Below are 8,963 nucleotides of genomic sequence, written 5' to 3' on the forward strand. Positions count from 1 at the left end.
GTGCCCTGCATGGTCACTGTGGCCCGTGAAAAAAATTGGGCACGTTTGGCGGATGTGAAGCGGAGACGTGCGACCGAGGGTCCCCTCCGGCCATACCGCAACCACCCCCTTCCACAGCAAGTACCTGAGCGGTTTCACGGAATGCACCCAACTTTTGGCAGCGCGTGTGGGGCCCCACCCGGGCACCCCACGGCCAAAATGAACGAAATCCGACAACGAACGCAAGTTGTGCCACGTTCGGGCAGTATTTTAGGGGTTTTCGGCCCGGAAAATCATAGAAAATCCATACGGCCTCGAAACGCGACAAATTTTTGTGTGTGTGCCCTGCATGGTCACTATGGCCCGTGAAAAAAAAATTGGGCACAAAACATGTTTGTTTTTCGTGCAAAGTTTATAAAAAATACACTAAATGACAAAATTATACAAATAAATAAATAAATACATATTCAATATTGTAGACTGGCCGTCGCCCACTTAATAATCGCCGCGGGCCCGACGCAGCAAAATATCTACCCAATATCTGCATGGGCCGTCGCTATCCGAGGGAATATTCCCGACAAACGCGCACGTCGCCCAATCACGTCGCCCAGTCACGTCGCACATGCCCTTTTTGCGTCGTACGTGCCGACGACGCGCCCGATCTGATCCCCGCCGCCCGCCGCCCACACTGTCCTTCCCCGCCCGACAGCGTCGCGCCGCCGTCAGCCCGCACTAGTCAATGTCACCACCCGCCGTCAGTGCCGGTCGTCAACGCCCGTCGTCACCCAGCAATAGTCGATGTCAGCACCCTCCGTCAGCGCCGGTCGTCAGCGGCCGACGTCACCACTCGCCGTCAGCGCCGGTTGTGAACACGCCGTCAGACGCCACCATCAGCCGCTGTGATCGCCGTCGCCCGCTGTAGTCGTCGTCGGGCAGGTATATATTTTAAAATTTTCAACATTATATAACACATTAGCTGCGTGCAATGTCACATAGATATTTTTGTATGCAGTATGGACATCGATGGTGTGATTGCATGTTCTGTAGAAAAATGGGTTACTCTTGTTAATAAATTAACATCAAGTCAGCGATTTACGTTTTACGATACAGAGATGGAGGGCATGTTACGAATACCTTCGGTCAAGATGCGTGATAATTTCATGGTGCAATCCTAGTAGTAAAAAATTCATGGTGCAAGAGGCAGCCGGAAAAAAAGGTTGATTTCATTGAGGCCTGATGATGTGTTTGCTATATTTGGTTTGAAGAATGAAGGAATTGATGTTTCTAGTTTTTTGAGTATGGACCAAGGCAAAGCAATAAAAAAATTCCAGCTACTTTTGTTAACAAGAAGAATGGTAAAATATTGATTGATGATCTTATTGAGAAGATTGTGAAAAATAAAAACGCGGACGATGAATTTGTTCGGATGGCGTTTCTCGTCCTGTTAGGGACTATAATTGCACCAGTGTCTGATGAGTACATTCCGAAGAATTATTATGCACTAGTGCAAGATGTCAGGCAGATAAAAAAGTTCAACTGGAACGCATTCACTTTGCGGTTTTGTTTGTCGGAGATTGGTACGGTCTTGCAGCCCGGTCGTGTTAGGGAATGGCCACGTGGCAACCTAGGACTTCTGCAGGTATGATTTATTTTTAAAATTGAATAGTTGTATTATGTAATAATAGTGTAACACATGCTAAATGGTTGTGTGTTTGTTTTGCAGTATCTATATTGGGAGAAGGTGCAGCCAAGCACCGGTCCAAAGTATGATCCTTTAGCGTTGTTGAGCCCCTTGATGAGGAATTGGACAGAAGCGGCAGCGGAGAAAAGAGACAAGTACGACTTTCAAAATGGTCATGGTGTTGGAATGGTAATACGTTAAATATTTATTTTTCCTTTTAAAGTCTACAATTAATTATTAATTAAATATGATTGTATGATTCTTTATGTTGTAGATCGATGACACCATTACTGAAGAGTACTGCTTAAACAAAATAAGAATGGAACAGGCTGAAAAGAACAAGAAATCCAGTACGAGAAAGTCTAACATTACTGGAAGGAGAACAAGCGTGAGTACATCTCAGGCTTCAGCTACCCAGAACCCTATTACGGATCGGATTTTGACTGAGCTGAAGCACATTCGTAAGGATATGCTTCGTTTGCCGGAGCTATGCGCACAGGTACAAGTTTTCTGATTTTGCCGTTCACAATGGTTTTCGATGTGTCACATAACTAATTACAACTAATTTTTAATCACAGAGGGTCATAGAGAAATTGAACAAAAGCGCTGTATTTTACAAAGCCGGTGATAGTGAAAAAGAAGAAGAGAATGAGTATGGTGAAAATAGTGAAAGTAGAAACTATGGTGGAAAACCTCGTAAAGAATTTGTATATAATCCTGACATGGACAATTTCGAAACACCGGGAAAAAAGAATGTGCAAGAGGATGATGAAGATGGTATTAATGATTCTGAAGAGAAGACACCTTATTATTGCACACCTGAATATTTCGATAGTTTCAAGGGTGATGAAGAAGATCCTATCGAAGTTCCTGAGGTATCTGATGAGAAATCCGTTACATCTTTAGGAACAGATGAAATCGCATCACGTGGATCGATAGATTGTATTGGAGAAGATGAGGTAGAGGAGAAGGGTGTAGGGAAACGGAAGCGGAGACGATCAAACCTTATAAGGTCTCCTTATATTCCCGTTATACCTACAAAGCGTGCAAAGCGTTCAACAAAAGCAAGTGAGTTTTATCATATTATTTTCGAGCTGAAATTACTACTTATCATTGAATTATTAACATATTACCGTCATGTATTGCTGAACTATTCGAGAAAGAAGTCTTTGAAGAAGAATACGATGTGATTAAAGCTAGTGTTAAGTTTGTTCGTGCTTACCAGCGGTCAGCAAAACATAGAAAGAAGGAAATATTCAATGATGGCATGCGCGAAGGTCTGAGTGCAGAGAGGGCTTGTAAGATTCTTGACCATGAATGGCTAACCAGTGATGTAAGTTATTGTTCTGTTTTCTATTAGCATTCAATGCAAATTGGAATTATCATACATCATTTAAATTATTTTCAGGTTATCAATGCTTATTCGTCGTATCTGTTAGGAGTTGTTGGTGAAGATCGTCATATAATGCCGACCTGGCTGGTCAATTGGTTACTTGAATTTAGACCGTACACCCAGGGAGGAAAAAATGACAACGAAGTTGTGGCGAAGAAGAATGGACCCTTGAATAGATGCACCGATGAGTATTTTAAAAAAGATAAGGTAAGTTCAACTGCCTTAAAATATGCATATATAGGATATAAATAATAAGATAGTATATGTTGATTGCATCATATTTTCGTTGTGATGCAGCATTATATTCCTCTTAATAAGGGAAATACCCACTGGGTTTCGGTTGTCATGCATCGCCCGAAGGAAGAGTTCCAGGTTCTTGATTCTTTGATGGGACCCGAACTTGACAGTGAAATTACAGAAAAACTTGAGGAGCTGGTACGGCATAAATTTACATGAGCATATTGAAATTATCATTTAGTAACTGAACTATGTTAAATTCTTTTCGTGCTATTATGTATATGAACAGAAAAATCAACTTAGATATGACATACGTGATGCGAATGCGAGCGGTGCTGTGAATTTTCCGGATGTGTCTACCTGGCCTATCAAAACGTATAACATCCCACAACAAGAAGACGGGTGAGTAAATACTTTCATATTGTTTTAATATCTTACCTCAAATGCGAACTTATGAACTGTTGTTTGTACGGACCAGCAATTCATGTGGAATATTTGTTCTTCGATGCTTTCAATATTGGAGTTTTTTTTTTTCAAATGCTTATATTCAATTAAATTCATTATGTAATACTATTTGAATTGTACTAATATGAAGTTCTAACAGGGGTCAATTGATAAATCGAGGGACTTAATGATTGCGCAACTTATTTTTTCGGAGAGAAATACGCTCAACGATGTGAAGGACAAAGTTATCCGGCTTGCAAAGAAGAAATAAATGTGCCAACATTTTTGTAAAAGAAAATTTTGTAGGCTCAAATAATGTTTACATTTATTTCGACTATCATGTCTTGTGATGAAGAAAACACTACTATTTTGAATATTTAAGTCGAGAATGACATTTGGATTATTATGTTGTCTTCATGCCGTTGTCTTTACATTTGAAATCTTCATATTTATAGTTATGCAGTCGTCAAGTTGTTTTCCTGTACTGCTGAATGTTAAAAAAAATGTACATGTATTTATTATGCACTTTAAAGCACTGTCGATGTCGCTTATTATAACACCGACGTTCTTAATTTCCTTTTCTACAAAAAAAATTGCCGACAAGTGCGCCGGCCAGTCTGACGTCAGACAGGACCGACGGCACTGTCCAACAGGGCAACGTCGAACGACGGGTAGCATAACTAATCAAAGACACTCGACTGCAACTGCGCCGCCGGGTATATAAGCTGGTCGTCGCGCGCTCCGTCGGGCGAGGTGGGACTAAAACTTAGCTATCGCAGCCGCCGTGCCTGCAGCGACGCGCGTGACCACGTGGGCCGGCCCAATATCATTGTTTCCGCCCACGGCGCGACGACGGCCCAAGTAGCACGCGGCGCGACGACGGCCCAAGTTCCACGCGGGGCGACTTGGGATGTTTAGTCCCACCTTGGCCGACGGAGCGCGCGACGACCGGCTTATATACCCGGCGGCACATAGGCTATCGAACTCCTTTCGTTGCCTTGTACTGCTGCCGCCGTCCGACTCTGCCCTGTGGGACAGTGCCGCCGGCCGACGCTGCCACTTTGGGATAGTGCCGCCTGCGCACTTGTCGGGTGTTTTTTTTTAAAATGACGGCGTTCTAAGCGACGGCGACCGTGCAATGCAGAAAATATACAGTAAACAGCGACGGCAGTACTATGCAAAAATGAGCACGTCAAAATAAAAAACAGCGACTTGCACAAAATTAACAGTAAAAAATAACATATCAAAATAAACAAAGTAAAACTCCTTCTTGCATTACATAGTCTGTCATCAAAACAAAATAGTCTGACATCAACGAAGTAAAATAAGTTCATATAACATATTATAACAATTATTAAAGATCAAATGTATAGAAAATTAAAAAACTGTCTTCAATGAAAGGGTGGAACGATCTTCCATAGCCATCCATAATAAAACTGTCTTCAATCAAAGGGTGAACCAATCTTCCATACTCCACAAGTTAAGCAAAGTTCCTACATAACAATAAGATATGTGTTAATTCACAATGAACAAATAAATTCGGTTTGAACAATAACATATACAATAACATAAGAAAATCATACTTAGGATTTTGAGGGCACGTGGACTTATAATGACCCGTAACACCGCACAGTCCACATTGACGTTTGCTTTTCTCATCAAAAGCTTTTGGTCGCCCATTTTTAGTGACATCAGGACCATCCTTACCGCGGCCTTTAACATTCTGTTTTGGTGCGCCTTTGGTGTTAACTTTTGCGGGATCACGAACAAGACCATGATCTTGATTAGGCTCGAATGCATCGTCGTTCACAAGCTGTACCTCCGCACCAGGCTCATCCTCCTCAGTGTAATCATTATCTATTATGTCCCTCAGAGCCGCCTTCAACTTGTCGAATAAAAATGGTTTATGACATGCTTTTCAGCCTTCCTTCATCATCTGAAGCAGCCAGACATATGTATCTTCCGTCTCGTCAGACACAAGAGCACAACCGAATACCGTGGTGCAACGGTGGTTGTTCAGACCGACAAAAGGTATAAATGTCATGCCATACCTATTCATCCTGTATGTGCTGTCGAAGACTGTCACATCACCGTAGTCAACATAGTCTCGACGTGATTGAGAATCACACCAGAATATGTTTTTCAGCCTTCCTTCATCATCGATGGTGTGCTCAAAGAAGAAATCTGGATCTCTCTCTTTTCTGGTCATCATGATCCCAATGGCAGTGTCTGCATCACCTTGTGCAAGCAACTTCATTTTTCTCTATAACACATGTTATAAAGCTTCTTCCTCCCAAAACCAGCCTTTGCATATGACCCGGAGCGCGCAACGAGTTGATCATAAATCATATGTTTCTTGATTCCAGCACCTGCCATGGTTAAGATCTCAGCCTTCTGATATTCTTTTATCTGATTGTGAGACCGAAGAAACATGACTTCATCCGGTCTAGCTAGAACGTGACTGTGATCATCATTGAAACTGCTGACATACCAAACGTCACGCTCTTTATCAAGTTTCAAAGTTATATGCGCATCGCAGAAGCAACGAGTCTCCCCTCTCAGCCTGCGGGTCCTGCCTTCCATTGTACAACGTTTTGCCTGTCGTTTCCCAGCTCTCGCACACACATACTTTCTCAAGCGCTTAGTTGCCTCAGGACCTTTTGAATATTTCAGTGAGTCCTTTCTTACGCTGAAACCACACTCGTACGCATACTGATTATAGAAATTGTAAGCATCTCCTAGTGACTTGAACGTCTTCCTCATGACCTTCCAATGCATGTCCAATGATTCTTGCTGATATTCATCAAATTTGATGTCAAAATTAAACAGATCATCACCAACATGCTCATCATTCCCGCTTGTACCATCTATATCTCCCTGTAAATTATGCATTAAACCATTTATGTCAGTCAGTTATAATTTTAAAATGTACTTTAGTGATGTAAGTTTCAAAGCTTACTTTGCTGGAGCTGTCATCATGAGATGCATCGACGTGCGATTTGTCACTTTCATCGTCCACAATATTCCTCACAAAGTCCCCGTCCTCGTCCATCTGCGCGCATTGCAAAAAAAAACATGTAAGCGCTCATATGGTTATTATGTCATTTCTTCTCTGATTTTATTAATAACATACCCGGAGTGCACTTTCAGCAAATGAATCATCTATATCCATATCATCATCATCATCGCCATGTCGCTGCATCATGCAAAAAAAATATTAAATTTTCCGTGCGGTCTATCATATTTACCCCCTCATATTTATTGTTTTATCAACATTGATCACACTTACATTGCCACTATAAGATTCATCCAAACTCATGTATTTCTCCTCACGAGGTTCATCCATATTCCGTGACGAGGTTTCGTTGTCCTCGCCGTAATCATCGCCATCATAATCTCCCTCCTCCTCTAACTATATATAGTTAAAAAAAATTGTAACATCATCCCTCAAACAACTATCTTATCAAGCAGAACAATGTCTCAAACCAACCTCTTGCACGGCGGCGAGGATTTCAGCCGGATCCATTTCCTCCGATGACGAACGTGATGACAGCGTGATGTTGCTGGCCGGCGGAGGCAGGTGTCGACGGTGTGAGGACGATGGCTGGTCGTAGTAGGCGTAGTGCGCGGAGGGAGGCGGCGACGTAGATCGCGGGTGGGCGGCCATCTGGGCAACGGGAATGGAATGCGGCGGCGGGCACGCGCGCCGACAGTGGTAAAGGCGCCGGGGCACACGCGGCGGCCTGTTTGGGCCGCGACTCGGGCGACGGCGACTTCGTGCAGATGGGGGCCAACGTGGAGATGGCGTGGATGCGTTAGGGTTCAGGGTTTCGACGGCGGGCGTCGGCGGCTACCGTGTCTTTTTTTCCTCCAACAACTGTCCACGCCAACGTCGAGACGTTAGGGCGTACGGCGACGGGTGTGGGTACGCGGGCGGGCGGGCGTACAGCGATGGGTGCGGCATACGCGGGCAGGCGTGCGACGTCGCGCGCGACGTACGGCGTCGGGTGGGTATTCCTATACCTAATGTGAAATTACCATACTACCCGCTATACGTTTTAGGGGGGGTTGTACCGAAGCACTCCCCTACGAAGGAAACGTCTAGTGTAATCACAATAACCGCGTCGGATGTTTGTTAGCCGTCACGCTTAAGAAACAATTCGATCGCAATCCCTGCAAACCTGAAACATGCGTTATGCTGGTCATCGGAAAGTAACTTTCATTACCAGCATGCATATGTACGTTAGAGCATTTCTGATAATTACCCTATTTGACGGCATGAAAAAATTGTTCATGTACTCCCTTCGTTCAAAATAAATGATCCAATTTTGTATTAACTTTAGTATAAATTTAGTACTCCCTCCGTTCCTAAATATAAGTCATTATAGAGATTTCAACAAGTGACTACATACGAAATAAAATGGGTGAATCTACACTCTAAAATGCGTCTATATACATCCGTATATGGTTCATAATGGAATCTCTAGAAAGACTTACATTTAGGAATGGAGGGAGTATAAAATAGGGTCATCTATTTTGGAATGAAGGGAGTACAATTTAGGGCAAAAAAAGTGTTTTTCTGCACAAAAAGTGGCGTCTTCAACAGCTGACAAACAAACAGTAACGGGACGGGAGGCGTGTTTCAGAGCACTCTACCTGAATGAGTTCATTGTGGAACCTGTGTTTCAAAAGATCATGCTGCGGCTCAGGAAATACCACTTTTACCCCTCCAAATACGCCTATACAAATATAAACAAAATGAAAAACACGTGGGAAATCGGGAGCGAAAGTCACTTTGAAGATGAAGCTCGTCATAATTTCTTCTTCCAAATTAAGTTAAGCAAACCGAACGTTAGCGGCATGTCGTGCCTGTCACACAAGTACAAAGTCCAAAACACCATAATGCATGCATGACACGAAGATAGATGTCGATAGTGTTTTGCCACTAAAGTCCTGAGCCTACGTGGTACGCAAAATCCAAAGAGCGAATTTGAGTGCAACAGGTGACGCGCGCCGAGCGTAAGAACAATGGCCGCATCGGATGTTTGTCACCCGTCACGCATAAGGAACACATGGATCGCGATCCCTGCAAACACCACAAATGTTGATCTGATACGTGTGTTATCCGCACGTTACGAGATTACAAATTTAGGATGACGGCTAGGCGCACAATAAGGCCTTTTTTGGTTCATAGGATAGGAATTTTATAGGAATAGGAAAATTATAGAA

General features: G+C 43.1%; 1 pseudogene; it reads right to left on the minus strand.

The window, feature by feature from the left end:
- Positions 1-4,148: 4,148 nt before the first annotated feature.
- Positions 4,149-7,401, minus strand: LOC119283417 (annotated as a pseudogene).
- Positions 7,402-8,963: the final 1,562 nt, after the last annotated feature.

This window comes from Triticum dicoccoides, chromosome 4A, assembly GCF_002162155.2.
Source record: "Triticum dicoccoides isolate Atlit2015 ecotype Zavitan chromosome 4A, WEW_v2.0, whole genome shotgun sequence".
Taxonomy (NCBI): domain Eukaryota; kingdom Viridiplantae; phylum Streptophyta; class Magnoliopsida; order Poales; family Poaceae; genus Triticum; species Triticum dicoccoides.